Below are 17877 nucleotides of genomic sequence, written 5' to 3'. Positions count from 1 at the left end.
CCCACTACGACGAGGAGCCATGATCTTCTGAACAAGAGCAATTGTGGTAGATTTCTCGGCTGTATCAACTTGCAAATGTTCAACCAAGGGAGTGGGATTATCCTCTACTTGAGTAGAAGACGATGGAACATTAGAAGGAGTTATATCTGAAAGCATTTCCTCCAATACTACTTTGCTTTGCGGCTTGAAATTCTTAATATAGTCATCTTCAAGGAAAGTGGCGTTTGTGGAAACGAACACTTTATCATCCTTGCGACTATAAAATAGTCCACCCCTAGTCTCCTTAGAATTTCCAACAAACATGAAAACCTCAGTTCTCTTTTCTAGTTTGCCATCTTTCTTTCTTAAGACATGAGCAGTGCACCCCCAGATTCTGTAATGGCGTAAACTAGGTATACGACCATTCCATAATTCTAAAGGTGTCTTCGGGACTGATTTAGATGGAACAACATTTAAAATGTCAGTTGCCATCTGAATAGCATATCCCCAGAAGGATGTAGGTAGAGTTGAGTAGTTAAGCATGGACCTAACCATTTCCAAAAGCGTGAGATTTCTTCTTTCTGCAACTCCATTTTATTGTGGAGTGCTAGGGGCAGTCAATTGGGATTCAATTCCAATTTCAATTAAATGATCTTTGTACATATCCATATATTCTCCACCCCTATCAGTTCGCAAGATCTTTAAAGTTTTACCCAATTAGTTTTGAGCCAATGCTAGAAATTCCTGAAACTTCTCAAACGTTTCAAATTTCTTATGCATAAGGTAATTATGACCATATCTAGAGTAATCATCAATGAAAGTGACAAAGTACTCATAACCACCTCTAGCTTTGACATTTAGTGGTTCACAAAGATCTGATTGCACTATGCCTAGTGGTTCTTTGGCACGCTCTCCCTTTACAGAGAAAGAACATTTTGTCATTTTGCCTTCTAGGCAAGATTCACAAACTGGTAATTCACCTAAGGTGACATTTTTTAATCGACCACCTTTGGTTAACCTGTGAAGTCTATCATACCCTATATGACCAAGACTAAGTGCCATAGATATGTTTCGTCTTCATTATCGATCTTTTACTTTTTGTGGTTTCTACGTTTAGCTACGTTAAACAGTTCGTTATTAAGCGCAAATGGTTCATCTGGTCTAAGAACATAAAGCCCCTGTTCCACAGATGGAACACAAATTTGAATGCCATTTCAAGAAATGATAGCACTAGAACTCGAAAAATTCAATTTGTATTGTTGCAACTGTAAACATGACACAGAAATCAAGTTTCTACTGAAATTTGAAATAACAAGACATTGTCTAAATCCAAAGTTCTGTTCTGAAACTTGAGTTTAGCTTTTCCTCTAGCTCTAACCGATACCATTTTTCCATTACCAACTTTAAGTTTCAACTCTCCAGATTTTAAATAATTCAAGTTTTCAGGCAATTGTAATGAGCAACATACATGGTTAGTAGATCCAGAATCAAGAATCCAGATGTATTTGTCATTCTCTAAAACACGTGACTGAAAAACTAAAGCATAATTATTGTTCTTAGTGTTGAGAAGCCGGGACAATTTGCTTTAAAATTTCCCTTATGTTCATAATTAGAACATTGAATAATATGACTGCTTAACTGTTCTTGGATTGTTCTTATTACTGGTTCAATCTGTTGTGAAAGATAATTTGAGTAAGTGGAATCACTTTCTCTATTTTTCTCAACTGAGCCTGAAGTAGTAGGATTTTCAGAGGAATTATTCTCAATATCTTCAGCTTTCCTTTTGCCCTTATCTGCATTACTGGAGAAGGATCTCCATGCAAGTGACAATGTCTGTTCATAAGCACGTAATTCAACGTCTAGCTTTTCTATGTCGGACGAGTTCCAATTGTTAACAACGAATTGGTTAAACTCGGGTGATAAGCTGTTGAGAACTAAATGAACTCTTTGCTCTCTAGATTAAACAATTCCCAACATAGTTGCTTTCTGGAATTTCATGTTCATCATGAGCAAGTGTGAAGTGATACTCTGACCAGGAGTCATCTTCACACTTTAGAGTTCATTCCTAAAGGCATACAAATATTAATAAATAGAAATAAATTATTTGTTCAATTAAATTCATACACAAGTTCAAAAATAAACAAGTAAAGCAAATATGTTTGCAAAAATACAAAAATAAAACATATTAATTATTTTCTAAGGTTTCCAACATAATAAAATACAGTGTCCCGGTAGGCGAAAGTCAAAGATAACATTAGTTGATGCAGAAAAGATAAAACTGCAAAATTGCAAAAAGTGAGGCCCAAATCCACTATGTATGGCCGGCCACTTTTGTAGGCAATTTAAACTTATATTTTCATTATTTTAATGCCAAATAATTCAAACCTAACCCTAGTGGAATGCTATAAATAGATAGTGAAGGCTTCAGGAAAATTACACTTTTCTTCTAACACTTCTGATTCAGAAAAACCTAAGCCTTCTCTCTCCCTATCTGGCTGACCACTCCCTCACTCTTTCTTCCCTCTTGAATTTCGAAATTCTTAGTGTATGAGTCGTGCCCACACACAGCAAGTGATACCTCAACCATAGTGAGGAAGATCGTGAAGAAAGACTTTCAGCAAGAAGGAGTTTCAGCAGCAAAGATTCAAAGAAAGAGATCCAGGTTCAGATATTGATAATGCTCTGCTACAGAAAGGAATCAAGGGCTAGATATCTGAACGGAAGGAGTCATATTATTCCGCTGCACCCAATGTAAGGTTTCTTAAACTTTATACGTGTTTATTTCATCGTTTTAGAAAGTTCATATTTAGGGTGTTAATCAACATACTTGTGAGTAGATCTAAGATCCTGGTAAAATAATTTCCAACAACTGGTATCAGAGCCATGGTAATTGATTTTCTTGCAAGAAATTTGGACTTTAAAACGATTGTTTGATGTTTTGGATGGTATCATGTTGTATTGAGTGTTATTTGATGATTGATTGATGTTTGTAAATTTTCGTGAAAAATAATTGAATATCTGTTTCTAGAATTATTTTTATTGGATAGTATGGAAAAAATTAAGCAAGTTACTTTTTTACAGAACTCAATTTCGATTTAATTTGAATTAGTTATGATTTTTTGAAGTTTCGAAAAAATCGAGGTTGAGCAGCACCCTCGTGCGCGCGCGGATTTCATGCGAATCCTGCATTCCGCTGAGGTTGCACGCCCAAGCACCCACCAGCGTGCAGTCCGTACAGCTTGCAATTTTTTCATTTTTCTTCGTTTTTTCATGCTTTTTCATGGAATTAACTTCCGATTTTTTGTATAGTTCTGTATTTATACTATTACTATTCCTAATTCAATTCTAATTATCATAATGAATTAATTTAATATTTTTTTAAATTTAATTCAAGATATTAGTGTAATTTGAATTTAAAAATAGTTAGTATCTATCTTTTTTGCTTAATAATCTATCTTATTTTTAAATTTGATTATATCTTATCTTATTTTTAAATTTAAGGTCAGATTTTAAATTTTTAAATTAAATCTTTTTTTTAAATAATTTGACCTTATTTAAATTTAAAATAAGATAACTATAATCATGTAATTTTAAATAGATGTAAGATATTTTGCTAACTTTTAAATTTTGTTATCTTATTTATTTAAATTACATTTAAAATCTGAAAAAGATATTCATTTATCTTTTTTAATTTTTTATTTATTTTTTATTTATAAAATAACATTTAATTTTTAAAAGTAGTTAGCAAATTTTGAAATGATATTTAGGTTGGTTAAAACCTAATTTTTCAAAATTGTAGGTTTAATTTTTAAATATTTTTTATTAATTTCGAATTTTAAATTTTTTTAAAATTTTTAAATTTTTGAATTTTTTTTTATTTAATTATTTAATTTTTCGAAATTATTTATTTAAAATTAAATAAATCCTACATCCAACTATCCAGCCAACCTTGTTGCAGGAGTGTGTGTTTTAGCTGTTTTCTAAGTTTTTTTTAAAAACCTATTATTGCTTGATTGCAAATAGCCATGGTTACTTTTTGCCAGATCTAATGATCTGATGGCTCTCTTGATCAAGTAAATAATTTGTAACAGGTATATTTACAATCTTCTTTCATCTGTGTATGACCTAGCAACATGATAGGACCCATCCAAAGTGCGCCTTAGTGAGCCTATGTGTTTAATTTCATTATAGATGCATATAGGTTGTTATTGCTAAATAAAATGTCATAGTTCTTGATAGATTTTATTTAGGCCCATTTAGTTTTTGGGCCTATTCAATTAAAAACAGTTGTTCATTTTAATTAAGGTTAAATTCCTCTCTTTTGGGCCTTGTGTGAGAGTTGGGAGCCATGGAAGTGGGTACGACATACTGAACCCAGCACCCCCTCACATGAACCACTCCAATTGTGAAGGCCCATTTGCCTGATTTGAATAACTTTACTAGGTTAATTAAACTAGTTTAACCTAATAAAATTGATTAGCAACATAATTAATTTCATTTATTTTGAAATTAATTTAAGAAAACCATAGTTTAAAGAATTTTATATTCTAAGCTAAACTATATGTATTTTCTTGTATTTAATTAAATATAGAATTATAACCATCTAGATTCTTTCTGAAGCTTAATTTAAATTTTTCATTAAATATTCCTATTTAAGTTGACATTTAGTTATCTATAACTATCCAGCTTAAATCTGAATATCTTTTGGATTTAAAATTTCAAAATTAAGTTGAGGAATTTTAGGCATTGGTTATTAAGATTCTTTAGATATTTTTTAAGTTAATATCTTTTCGAATATTAACTTAAAATGGAATATTGTAGATATTTTTTTAAGTTAATATCTTTTCGAATATTAACTTAAAATGGAATATTTTTTTAAATTAAGTGGTTACAACTTAATTTTTGATATTTAATTAAATTTAAATTTGAAAATATTTAAGTTTTAGATTTTTTCTAATACAACTTAAATTAGATATTTTTTCAAATTTTGTGGAAAAGATATTTAGTCCAATAAAATATTTTCTAGATATTTATTTCTAGACTACTTATTATTTCTAATATTAAATAAGAAAATATTATACATTGTGAAATTAATTATTTATATAATTAATTTTGGTACAATTTATTTTAAGTATATTTTTCCTAATATTAAAATAGAGATTAATAATTAAGCCTTCTCTACACTTAATTATTTATTTCTTGAATTTAATACATTTAATTAATTTGAAAATTAAATATCTAAGTTGATTTTCATCATCATACTTAAATATTTCTTTTTCATGACACTTAATTAAATAGAAAATTAATTTTAGTTGAAATTTATTTTTTTTCAACTAAATTTAAATAATTTTCAAAATATATTTTTTCTTTATTTTATTAATCAAATTTCGAAATTGCATTTCTTAAATGCTGGAATTTCGAATTTTATTTGAAAAATAGATTAAAGTTGTAAATTATTTATTTTAATTTTGGACCAACTTAAATCAATGATTTTTTCATTTACTGATTAAATTAAAAAAAATAAAGTAAAATATATTTTATTAGAAATTTAATTAATTAGTCAAAAGAAAATCTAGATAGGTGATATTTTTGCTTGAAGTATTTTTCTAGTGTATTTAATTAAATATAAAATTAATATTTAAGTTGATTTTCATCATCATACTTAAATATTTGAAATTTTTCTTATACATGTTTAATTAAATAGGAAAATTATATTTTTTGTTGTAAATTAATTTTATTAATTAATTTAGGGCCAACATTAAATTAGAATAATTTTTCCAGGATTTATTTTTTATTTTAATATGCAATTTCGAAAATTGTATTCTTAAATACTTTAATTTTTCGAAATGCAATATATATTTATGGAAAATTAAATTTGAGTTGTAAATTAATTAAATTAATTTTGTAACAACTTAAATTGAATATTTTTCTAAATATTTATTGGAAATTATTACTAAGATGGAAATAATTTATATTATTTTCATATCCATCTATGTAAAATTTATAAATATTAAATTAAAATTTACATTTAGAATTTTTTATTCTAAATTGGAAATTTTAATTAAATAAATATATATTTAAAATAAATAGATTAAATAAAGAGAATCAAAGAAAATACAACTCACTTTAAATAATGAGCTTTATTATTATTAAGATATTCGATATCCATTGTTGGTCTTACAATAGTTAAATATTTTCAATATAACCTCGAGACGCTAGACTTCGTCCCCCTATGGATGGTTATTCGTTGAACGCATTTAACAGCGTAAGATCTCCTTTGATAAGTGTTTTGTAAGTTTTCGTCTCTATTACACTCTCCCCTACGGTGACTACTTAGAGATAAACTTATAAAACATGAAACAATGGTGTAAGCTCATAAAATGAGAATAACCTTGACTCTCGCCTACCGGGACAACGTTGGATTCTTATTTTGATCGAATAAAAGGTTGCTAGAATGGTTTCTATTTTAGATGAGCTGACAACTTTATTCAATAAATGATACTTTGACTCTCGCTTACCGGGACACTGTATCAGTTTGTTGGAAACCTTGGAAATTATTTAGGATTGTATGTTTTAGTATTTTAACTTGTCATTCCTACTTGCTATATGTTTAATAATTTCTGAATTGTGTATGAATTTATATTGAACCATGTTATTTTCTGTTATTAAATTGTAGTTTAATTTCGAATCTTCATTGTTGGTCTAACATGTTTGTTTTTCTAATGAGATAAATCCCTAATAAATTTTCACCATTAGACAGACATAATAGTGTAAGATCTCGAAAGATAAATATTGTATATGCAACATCTAGCTGTTCATCAATTGATGACACCTTAGACTTGTATTTTTACAATATGAAACAAGAAGATTATATAAATAAGATTACTTTGTCTTTCGCCAATCGAAGCATCGTTGGATTCTTATTTATAAACGAAATTATCCTAATTCATCTTAGCTTATTCATTTCGAATTAGCTCAATAATATATCATTGGATGAATGGTCTATAAATCATTTCATGTCATTATATTTTCTCTTAAGAAATTAAATGACGCATGTGATTATAATCCCGAAATTCTAATCCCAATTGATATAAATCCTCAATCTTAGAAATCTCCTACTTGTATGGGCAAATCTGAATTAGAGTTTGCATTAGTAGTGCTGGTCCAAGATAGAATTACTTATTATATTTGGTATAAATTTAAGTCTTTGACTTTAATTTTAGATTCCAAATAGAAATTTTCTTATATTTCTAATTCCAGAATACAATACAGTTACACTTTCTCAAGTGTTTAATATCCATCTTCTATTAATGGATTAAAACTGTATGGAATATGAGTTAGGTATTCTGTGACCAGGATCCACTTGCAGTATTCTAAGAACTCTTTGATGTAACTAAACCTATGTCATCAAAAGACACTACCACATTTTTTTTAATCTATGGCATTTGTATCTTGTTCATAGTGGATTTGACAAGATCAGTCTCTACAAAGAGTTAATATGCCTATATCCACTGAAAGTAGTTCATCTCATTCGCAGATTGATGTACATTCAGGGGTGGATATGAGTTTTTTGTTGTATTTTTAAAACGATAACTTTAGATTATACCTTTTAGCAAGAAATTTGAAATGTTTAAAAATTTCATTAATTTCTAGCAATGGTTAAAACCATTAAGGTAAGTGGTTAAAGATCTTGCGAACTGATAGGGGTGGAGAAATAGTTAGTAAATTGATTTTTGAATTATATCCAAACTTACCTCCCCAGAAATTTCAAGTTGCATATTGATGATTAGTTACTAATTGTTGCCTAATTCCTTCTATGGTAATACAATTTCAGAATGATGTAATGGTTGTATACTTAATGTAAATCATTACTAGATTCATGGATGACCTAATCAAAATCTTAAGAAAAGCTAGAACTGTTAACCATGGTTTGTTAGCTATTCTAAGTGATTAGGGGTGGACCATCCCATTGTCAATAGATAAGAAAGTGTTTGTTCAAATAAATACTACTTTTCTAGGATAATGACTAAGTCTGAAAACAATTAGCAAATAAAGGAGATATTATAAACACATTTTGTTTATAATAATTGACCACATCATATTAAAATTCTCAGAAGAAGGCAATATTTCATGCTTCAATTCTGCAATTGTGTTAAAACATAAGAAAAGAAAACAAAGTCTGTATAATTCACATCATGTTAATTCTTAACAACTCATTTGATTACATATGAAATGAGAGATAAAATAGAAGAAACAAAAAACGCATAATTCTCTTCGGAAAAATAAACTTCTAAGTGAGAAACTTTCCAAACATATAATCAAGAAGATTCTTCAATGAAGCTTTGAGAGGGGACATAGTCTTCTAATCCTACAAGTTGATTCATTTTAGCAAAAATCTGAGCTTTTAGATGCTCATAATAGGCTCGTGAACGTGAATTCATGTTGGAGGTGTCCATGAACATAATTGTTGGGTTTTATGCTCTAAATAAAACTCATTTCAATATAATCAGATTTACTTATTAATATAGATCAGAAATAACATTTAATGTTGCATGGTTCACATGATTTATTTCATGATTATATGTACATAATGTATAAATTAATCTGAAACCCTTTTCACATACTTGATCCTGTTTATTGTGCTGTCAACACATTGGAAAGTAAACATGACTATGTGAATAAAGTTTCCTAGATTTATCAGACATAGGGTTTTACTGATATGATAATCTACAACAGAGTTTACTTGCATTTGGAGAAGTGCTATGTTCTTTCCAGAGCATCGGTTAAAGTAAAGCTCAGGTTAGATGCATGGGTTATGCATCGGAAGGGACCGATATTCAACTTTGACTTAGATTTATTAAACTTACCGTAATATCTATTCAAGTCAATATCGCCTAGTTGATCGTAGATCTAATATTCTTAATCCTGTTATGATTAGGCTCAATCTTGAAAGGCTATTCGTGTTCTTTGATTTGTTAGTTAAGCTTACTTTTAGGTTAGGGTGATACGTACATTTTGGGAACACGGTAGTGCAATTGAGTGGGAGCGCTAGCATAAACATGGAATCTATAGCTTCTATCTGGCGAATAGTAAGCAAAGGATGATCTCCTTCGAGCTTGACCAAACGAACATAAATAGTGGAGTACTCATTTCACATAAGCTAAAATATCATTTATACGGGGTCAAGTGTTTTAAGGATAAAATATATTGTAGGGTGTAATGGTAATCTAATCCCTTTACAGTGTAGATCATTCGTATAGAGGATCATTAATCAAATTAGGATTATAACAATGGATAACTAATGATGCGTCTATATGGTGGAACATATAGAGCATTCTATATACTGAGAGTGCAATTCTAAGTTCTATGCGTGGATTCAATGAAGAATTAATAAGTTAGTGAATTTTAATGAAAAATTCTTGATCTACTTATTGGAAGCTCCGTTATATAGACCCATGGTCCCCGCACTAGTTGAGATAATATTGCTTGTAAGACTCATATAATTTGTTTTGATTAATCAATTATAATTCTCAAATTAGACTATGTCTATTTGTGAATTTTTCACTAAGTTAGGACGAAATTGTAAAGAAAGAGTTTTATGGGCATATTTGTTAATTATGATACTTTGTATGGTTCAATTAATAAATATGATAAATAACAATATTATTTAATAATTATTTATAGTTATTAAATAGTTAGAATTGGCATTCAAATGGTTGAATTAGAAAATTGGCGTTTTTGAGAAAATCAGACGCAGAAAAGATAAAACTGCAAAATTACAAAAAGTGAGGCCCAAATCCACTATGTATGGCCGACCACTTTTGTAGGCAATTTAAATTGATATTTTCATTATTTTAATGCCAAATAATTCAAACCTAACCCTAGTAGAATGCTTTAAATAGATAGTGAAGGCTTCAGGAAAATTACACTTTTCTTCTAACACTTCTGATTCAGAAAAACCTAAGCCTTCTCTCTCCCTATCTGGCCGACCACTCCCTCTCTCTTTCTTCCCTCTTGAATTTCGAAATTCTTAGTGTATGAGTCGTGCCCACACACAGCAAGTGATGCCTCAACCATAGTGAGGAAGATCGTGAAGAAAGACTTTCAGCAAGAAGGAGTTTCAGCATCAAAGATTCAGAGAAAGAGATCCAGGTTCAGATATTGATAATGCTCTGCTACAGAAAGGAATCAAGGGCTAGATATCTAAACGGAAGGAGCCATATTATTCCGCTGCACCCAATGTAAGGTTTCTTAAACTTTATACGTGTTTATTTCATCGTTTTAGAAAGTTCATATTTAGGGTGTTAATCAACATACTTGTGAGTAGATCTAAGATCCTCGTAAAATAATTTCCAACAATAATTTTGTCTATCTTTATCTATTCGCTTTCTTTCATTTTGCATCATTATCTTCAGTTCCATTTCAACCTTTCTTTGTTCTCGTTCATTTGACTCTTCCATTATTTGCAGTTTCCTTTCTTCAGCACGAGCTTTTTTTTTTTAGCTTCAGTAGATTTCTTATTAAATTCAGACATCAAATCACATAAATGAGCACTTGCCATTTCAAATACTTTTTTTTTTATTTAGCGATTCTTTCATAGATTTTTTCCCAAGAGGTCTTTTGATACTTGAGTCATTGATATCATTTCCAGATTGTAGCTGATTGGAGTCTTGAGGATTAGAAATGTCTGGAATTCGATCATTAGGAACAATGTACAAATCATTATTTTTTGTATCATTCTTTTGCCTTTGTACAACTAAATCATGCCATTTCACTCCTTCTTTCAACACTTTCCAGCAATGTTCAAATGTAAATTTTTTATTCTCCATCTCAATATATAACAATTTTGCGTGAAGAACGTACAAAATCAAACTGCGTATTAGAATTGGCATGCAAATAAATAAAAATAAAAAAATTAAATCTTATTATATCAATAGCACTCACTCCAAATTGATGTCTATTTTCTATTTGTGTGAGATATCTACAAAATTTGTTACAACATCTCACAATTGCCCCCCAACGACATCGAAGAGAGTCTTTTGTTCGTGTGGTTTGAATAGTGGAGTTCTCCAAGACTCTTTCCCAAAATCGTTGTGAAGTCTGTAAGTTTCCAATAATCGGATCTCGAGTGATGACCAAGCAAGCATTGTTGAGAGTCACATCTTGATTATTCAAAAATTATTTTCCACGTTTAGAAGTATTTAGGTTTTCTTCCATTAATTTGTATGTCTATATTTTTTCCTTAGGCAGGCTCTGTTTCTCAAATATGAGGGAATGAATGAATAAATGGAAAGTAAATTGTATTGTAATTAAAAAGAAGATTAATTAGGATTTTTGTCCCCTGAACTTTGACATGTACCAAATTATGCTCCCTGAACTTTTAAGGTCATTAAAAATGCCCTCTGAACTATTGAGATTGTTGGATTTAAGGACTTTTGTCTAATTTCATTCAATTTTACTATTCAGTGATTGTTTATATACTAAACCATGCTCCCCAGACTTTGATATCTACCAAACCACGCCCCTCGAATTTGGACATGTACTAAATCATGGCCCCTGTACTTTCATTCATGTTAGACTTTTTTACTAAAATTGGAAAAAAGTTCTTAATGTTGGAAATATTTTACTAGGATCTTAGATCTACTCACAAGTATGTTTATTAACATCCTAAATAAGAACTTTCTAAAACAATAAATTAAACACATATAAAGTTTAAGAAACCTTACATTGGGTGCAGCGGAATTAAATGACTCCTTCCGTTCAGATCTCTAACCCTTGAATCCTTTCTGTAGCAGAGTATTATCAAGATCTGAACCTGGATCTTCTTTCTCTGAATCCTTGATGCAGAATCTCCTTTGCTGATGATCTTTCTTCACGATCTTCCTCGCTATGATTGAGGTATTGCTTGATGTGTGTGGGCACTACTCTAATCACTAAGATAGGTTTGAAATATGAAGGAAGAATAGAGAGTGAGAGTGGCGGCTAGAGAAGAGAGAGGAGGCTCAGGTTTTTCTGATTCAGAAAGTGTAATTTTCCTGAAGCCTTCACTATCTATTTATAGCATTCCACTAGGGTTAGATTTGAATTATATGGCATTAAAATAATGAAAAAAACAACTTAAAAAACCTACAAAGGTGGCCGGCCATGGCTTAGTGGATTGGGCCTTGCTTTTTGCAATTTTGCAATTTTAACACCTTTTGTATCTGATTTTCTCAAAAATGCCAATTTCCTAATTCAATCATTTAAATGCCAATTCTAACTATTTAATAACTATAAATAATTATTAAATAATATTGTCATTTATCATATTTATTAATTGAACCATACAAAGTATCATAATTAACAAATATGCCCCTATTAACTCTTTCTTTACAATTTCGCCCTTACTTAGTGAAAATTTCACAAATAGACATAGTCTAATTTGTGAATTATAATTGATTAGTCAAAACCAATTACATGAGTCTTACAAACAATATTATCTCAACTAGTGGGGGGACCATGGGTCTATATAACCGAGCTTCCAATAAGTAGATCAAGAATTTAGCACTAAAATTCACTAACTTATTAATTCTTCGTTGAATCCACGCATAGAATTTGGAATTGCACTCTCAGTATATAGAATGCTCTATATGTTCCACCATATAGACACATCATTAGTTATCCATTGTTATAATCCTAATGTGATCAATGATCCTCTATATGAATGATCTACACAGTAAAGGGATTAAATTACCGTAACACCCTACTATGTATTTTATCCTTAAAACACTTGACCCCGTATAAATGATATTTCAGCTTATGTGAAATGAGATCTCCACCATTTATTTTCGTTTGGTCAAGCTCGAAGGAGATCATCCTTTCCTTACTATTCGCCAGGTAGAAGCTATAGATTCCATGATTATGCTAGCGCTCCCACTCAATTGTACTACCGTGTTCCCAAAATGTACGTATCACCCTGACCTAGAAGTAGGCTTAACTAACAAATCAAAGAAAACGAATAGCCTTTCAAGATTGAGCCTAATCATAACAGGATTAAGATCATTTGATCTAGGATCAACTTGGCGATATTGACTTGAATAGATTCTACGGTAAGTTTAATTAAATCTAAGTCAAAGTTCAATATCGGTCCCTTCCGATGCATACTCCATGCATCCAACCTGAGCTTTACTTTAACCAATGTTCTGGAAAGAACATAGTATTTCTCCAAATACAAGTAAACTCTTGTTGTAGATTATCATATCAGTAAAACCCTGTGTCTGATAAATCTAGGAAACTTTATTCACATAGTCATGTTTACTTTCCAATGTGATGACAACACAATAAACATGATCAAATATGTGAAAAGGGTTTAAGATGAATTTATAAATCAAATAGACAAGCTATAGATAAAGTGAACCAAAACATACACAAATGAATGAAAAATACTTCTGTTTCTTTATTGGTGTTGAATAAAATAGATTACATTGAAATGGAGTTTTATTTAGGGCATAAAACCTAACAAACTCCCACTTGCACTAATATAAAACTAATTAGTACATATCAATTAATCCTAAATTCTGACGGTGCTTTTCAAAGGCTGTCATGGTCAAGACTTTGGTGAATGGATCAGCTAGGTTGTCCTCTGTGTCAACTTTCTCAACTAGTACATCCCCTCTTGCCACGTATTCTCTGATAATGTGATACTTCCTTTCAATGTGTTTGCTTCTCTTGTGGCTTCGAGGTTCTTTGCTGTTTGCTATTGCTCCATTGTTATCACAGAGTAGTACCAGAGGCTTTTCCATTCCAGGAACAACTCCTATGCTGGTCAAGAACTTTCTTAGCCAAACAAGTTCTTTAGCAGCTTCGGCTGCTGCTATGTATTCAGCTTCCATAGTTGAGTCCGATATCGCGGTTTGTTTAGCACTTCTCCAAACCACTGCTCCACCCCCAAGAGTAAACAAAATCCCAGATGTAGATTTCCTGTCTTCAAGACTTGCCTGGAAATCTGAATCAGTGTAGCCTATGGGATTTAAAGCACCACCCTTGTAGACTAACACAAGATTCCTTGTACTCTTTAAGTATTTCAAAATATACTTAATTTCATTCCAATGTTCTTGTCCTAGATTAGACTGATACCTGCTCACGATTCCAACAGCATAACAGATGTCAGGTCTAGTGCATAACATTGCATACATTAGACTTCCAACTGCAGAGGCATAAGGAATTTTCGCCATGTCCTCTATCTCTTGAGGATCAGTCGGAGACTGTTCCTTAGATAGACGAATACCATATCTAGAAGGCATGTTTTCCCCATTGGTGTTGCTCATGGAGAATCTCTCTAAGACTTTGTCTATGTAGGTTGTTTGAGAGAGAGCAAGAGATCTGTTCTTCCGGTTTCTGATAATCTGAATACCAAGAACATAGGCTGCTTCATCCAAATCTTTCATATCGAATTGAGTGTTGAGCCATTCCTTGATGTGAGTCATTTTCTTGACATTGTTTCCAATGATCAAAATGTCATCAACATAAAGGACCAGGAATACTACTACTTGGTCTTCCTTGAGTTGGTAAACACAAGGTTCATCTTCATTCTAAAGAAAGCCGTAGGTTTTGATGATTTCATCAAACCTTTTGTTCCATGAGCGAGAAGCTTGCTTAAGTCCATAGATAGACCTGTTTAACTTGCAAACTTTCTTTTCCCCGCCTGTGAAGAACATAACCTTCTGGTTGCTCCATATAGATGGTTTCTTCAAGTACCCCATTAAGGAAGGCAGTCTTGACATCCATTTGCCAGATTTCATAATCGAAAGCAGCAGCTATGGAGAGAAGAATTCGGATGGATTTGAGCATGGCAACAGGACTAAAAGTTTCCTCATAGTCCACGCCTTCTCTTTGGGTATAACCCTTGGCTACAAGTCTAGCTTTAAAAGTTTCGACTTCGCCTCCAGCTCCTCTTTTCTTCTTGTAAACCCACTTGCATCCTATCAGATGATAGTCGTCAGGTGCGTCTACATATTCCCAGACTTTGTTCTTTTTCATGGAATCCATTTCTGAATCCATGCCAGCTGACCACCGTTTCCGTTGCGAACTAGCCATTGCCTGTTTATAGGTTAATGGATCGTCATCAATACCGTCACCTACGACCATATTGATTTCACCATCCAAGCCATAACGATCAGGTTTTGTGGAAACCCTCCCACTACGACGAGGTACAGTTGTCTTCTGAACAGAAACTTTAGTAGTAGATTTCTCAGTTTGTTCAACTAGGGGAGTGGGATTGTCTTCTTCACGAGTGGAAGAGGACGGAACATTGGAAGGACTTATATCTGATAACAATTCCTCTAGAACAACTTTACTTTTCGGTTTGTAGTCTTTAATATAGTTCTCTTCAAGGAAAGTAGCATTTGTAGAAACAAACACTTTATTATCCTTGTGACTATAAAATAGTCCACCCCTAGTCTCTTTAGAATTTTCGACAAACATGCATACTTCGGTACGTGATTCAAGTTTGCCTTCTTTCTTTCTTAAGACATGAGCAGGGCACCCCCAAATTCTGTAATGGCGTAAACTAGGTGTTCGACCATTCCAAAGTTCGACGGGTGTCTTAGGGACTGCTTTAGATGGAACAACATTAAGAATGTCATTTGCCATCTGTATAGCATATCCCCAGAAGGACGTAGACAGAGTTGAATAACTCAGCATAGACCTAACCATTTCCAAAAGAGTGCGATTTTTTCTTTCTGCAACTCCATTTTGTTGAGGAGTGGTTGGGGCAGTGTATTGGGATTCAATTCCAAGTTCAATTAAATGATCTTTGAACTGCATATCCATATATTCTACACCCCTATCAGTTCGCAAGATCTTTAATGATTTACCTAATTGGTTTTGGGCCAAAGCATGAAACTCCTGAAACTTTTCAAACGTTTCAGATTTCTTTTGCATTAGGTAAAGGAAACTATATCTAGAGAAATCGTCAATGAAAGTGACAAAATACTCATAACCACCTCGGGCTTTGACATTCAAAGGTCCACAGACATTGGAATGCACTAATCCTAGAGGGATTTTGGCACGCTCTCCCTTTGCAGAGAAAGAACGTTTAGTCATTTTTCCTTCTAGGCAGGACTCGCATACTGGCAATTCACCTAAGACGACATTTTTCAATGGACCGTCTTTAGTGAGCCTATTGAGTCTATCAAAGCCTATATGACCTAAACGTAAATGCCATAGATAAGTTTGATCATCATTATCAATCTCTTTTCTTTTTAGGTTTCTAGGTCTAGCTACACTGAAAAGTTCACTATTAGGGAGATTTGAGTACTCGGTCTTAAAAGATAAAGCCCTTGTTCCATTATAGCAACACATATTTGAAATCCATTACGAGAAATTGAACAATTTGTACTCGAAAAATTCAATATATAAGATTGTGTTTGCAAACATGAGACACTAATCAAGTTTCTACTAAAGTTTGGAATAAATAAAACATTTTCTAAAATTAAAAATCTTTGTTGAAACTTGATGCGGGCTTTTCCTCTAGCTTTGACCGATACTAATTCGCCATTGCCAACTTTAAGCTTTAACTCTCCTGGAAGAAGATTTTCCCAAGTTTCAAGCAACTGCAGTGAAGAACATACATGGTTAGTAGACCCAGAATCAACAATCCAGATGGATTTGTCGTTCTCTAAAACACATGATTCAAAGACAAAAGCATTACCTTCGTTTGAATTGTTTAGAAGCCTGGGACATCGTTCTTCATGATGACCCTTTCCATTACAATTCGAACATAGAAGATTATGTCTGATAATTGTACTTGAAGAAGCAGTTTTGCTAGATCCTTCATACCTAGTCCTTTTCCTTCGATTATTGATTGCAAACCCAGGGGGACCCATTGCAATCAAGTTCCGTTCATGGGCTCGTAATTCTGCTTTGAGCTTGTCCATGTCGGAGGAGTTAGAATTGTTGATCATGTAAGAGATAATAAATTCATTATACTCCGGAGGAAGACTATTAAGGATAAGTTGGACCCATTGTTCTCTTTATAAATCAATTCCTAGTAGATTTGCCTTTTGGAACTTCAGATTCATCATCAACAGGTGCGAGTTAATGCAACTACCAGGATGCATTTTCACACTATAGAGTTCTTTTGCTAAGATAGTAACTAAGAGAGGATCGGGGTGTGGGTTATTCATAATGACACTACAACACATCAATAAAACAGAAGTAAGGTTTTGGCTCATAAATTCATACACAGTTTAGAAAATAACAAGTAATGACATATGTTATAGAAATACTAAATCTAACATAGTTTATTTTCCAAGGTATTTCAACAAACTGATACAGTGTCCCGTTTAGGCGAGAGTCAAAGCATCATCCATTGAATAGAGTTGTCAGCTCATCTAAAATGATAACCATTCTAGCAACCTTTTATTCGATCAAGATTGGAATTCAGCGTTGTCCCGTTTAGGCGAGAGTCAAGGCAATTCTATCTTATGAGCTTCCACCATTGTTTCATAACTTGCCAGTCAAGTATGGTCGCCACCATTAGGGTGATCTATACCATACAAAACACTTACAAACTACTTATCATGCAAGGTTAAACGGTGTGAAATTGCTAATGAACGTTCCTCCATTAGGGAGGATTACTCACTAAAACAAACGCGGTGTAAAACCCACAATGGAGATCGAATGTCTCTTGATAAAAAGCTCATTATTTAAAAAATATTATATGTATTTTGTATAATCATTTAAATTCGATATTATAATAATGAAAAATTACAAACTAAAGTTGGTTTAAATAAAAAATCAACTTTAATTAATTTTCAATTATTATTTAAATTTGAAAAATAAATTCAAATAAATATCGAACAAGTTCCATAATATAATAATGAAAAATTACAAATCAAAGTTGATTTAAATAAAAAA

At 31.9% G+C, this 17877-nt stretch overlaps 1 pseudogene; it reads right to left on the bottom strand.

The window, feature by feature from the left end:
* Nucleotides 1–1070: 1070 nt before the first annotated feature.
* Nucleotides 1071–11196, bottom strand: LOC133036052 (uncharacterized; annotated as a pseudogene).
* Between the last annotated feature and the right edge of the window lie 6681 nt (nucleotides 11197–17877).

Source organism: Cannabis sativa, chromosome 3, assembly GCF_029168945.1.
Source record: "Cannabis sativa cultivar Pink pepper isolate KNU-18-1 chromosome 3, ASM2916894v1, whole genome shotgun sequence".
NCBI classification, from domain to species: Eukaryota; Viridiplantae; Streptophyta; class Magnoliopsida; order Rosales; family Cannabaceae; genus Cannabis; species Cannabis sativa.
The sequence above is the reverse complement of the archived record's forward strand: the minus strand, read 5'-3'. Positions and strand labels throughout refer to the sequence as shown.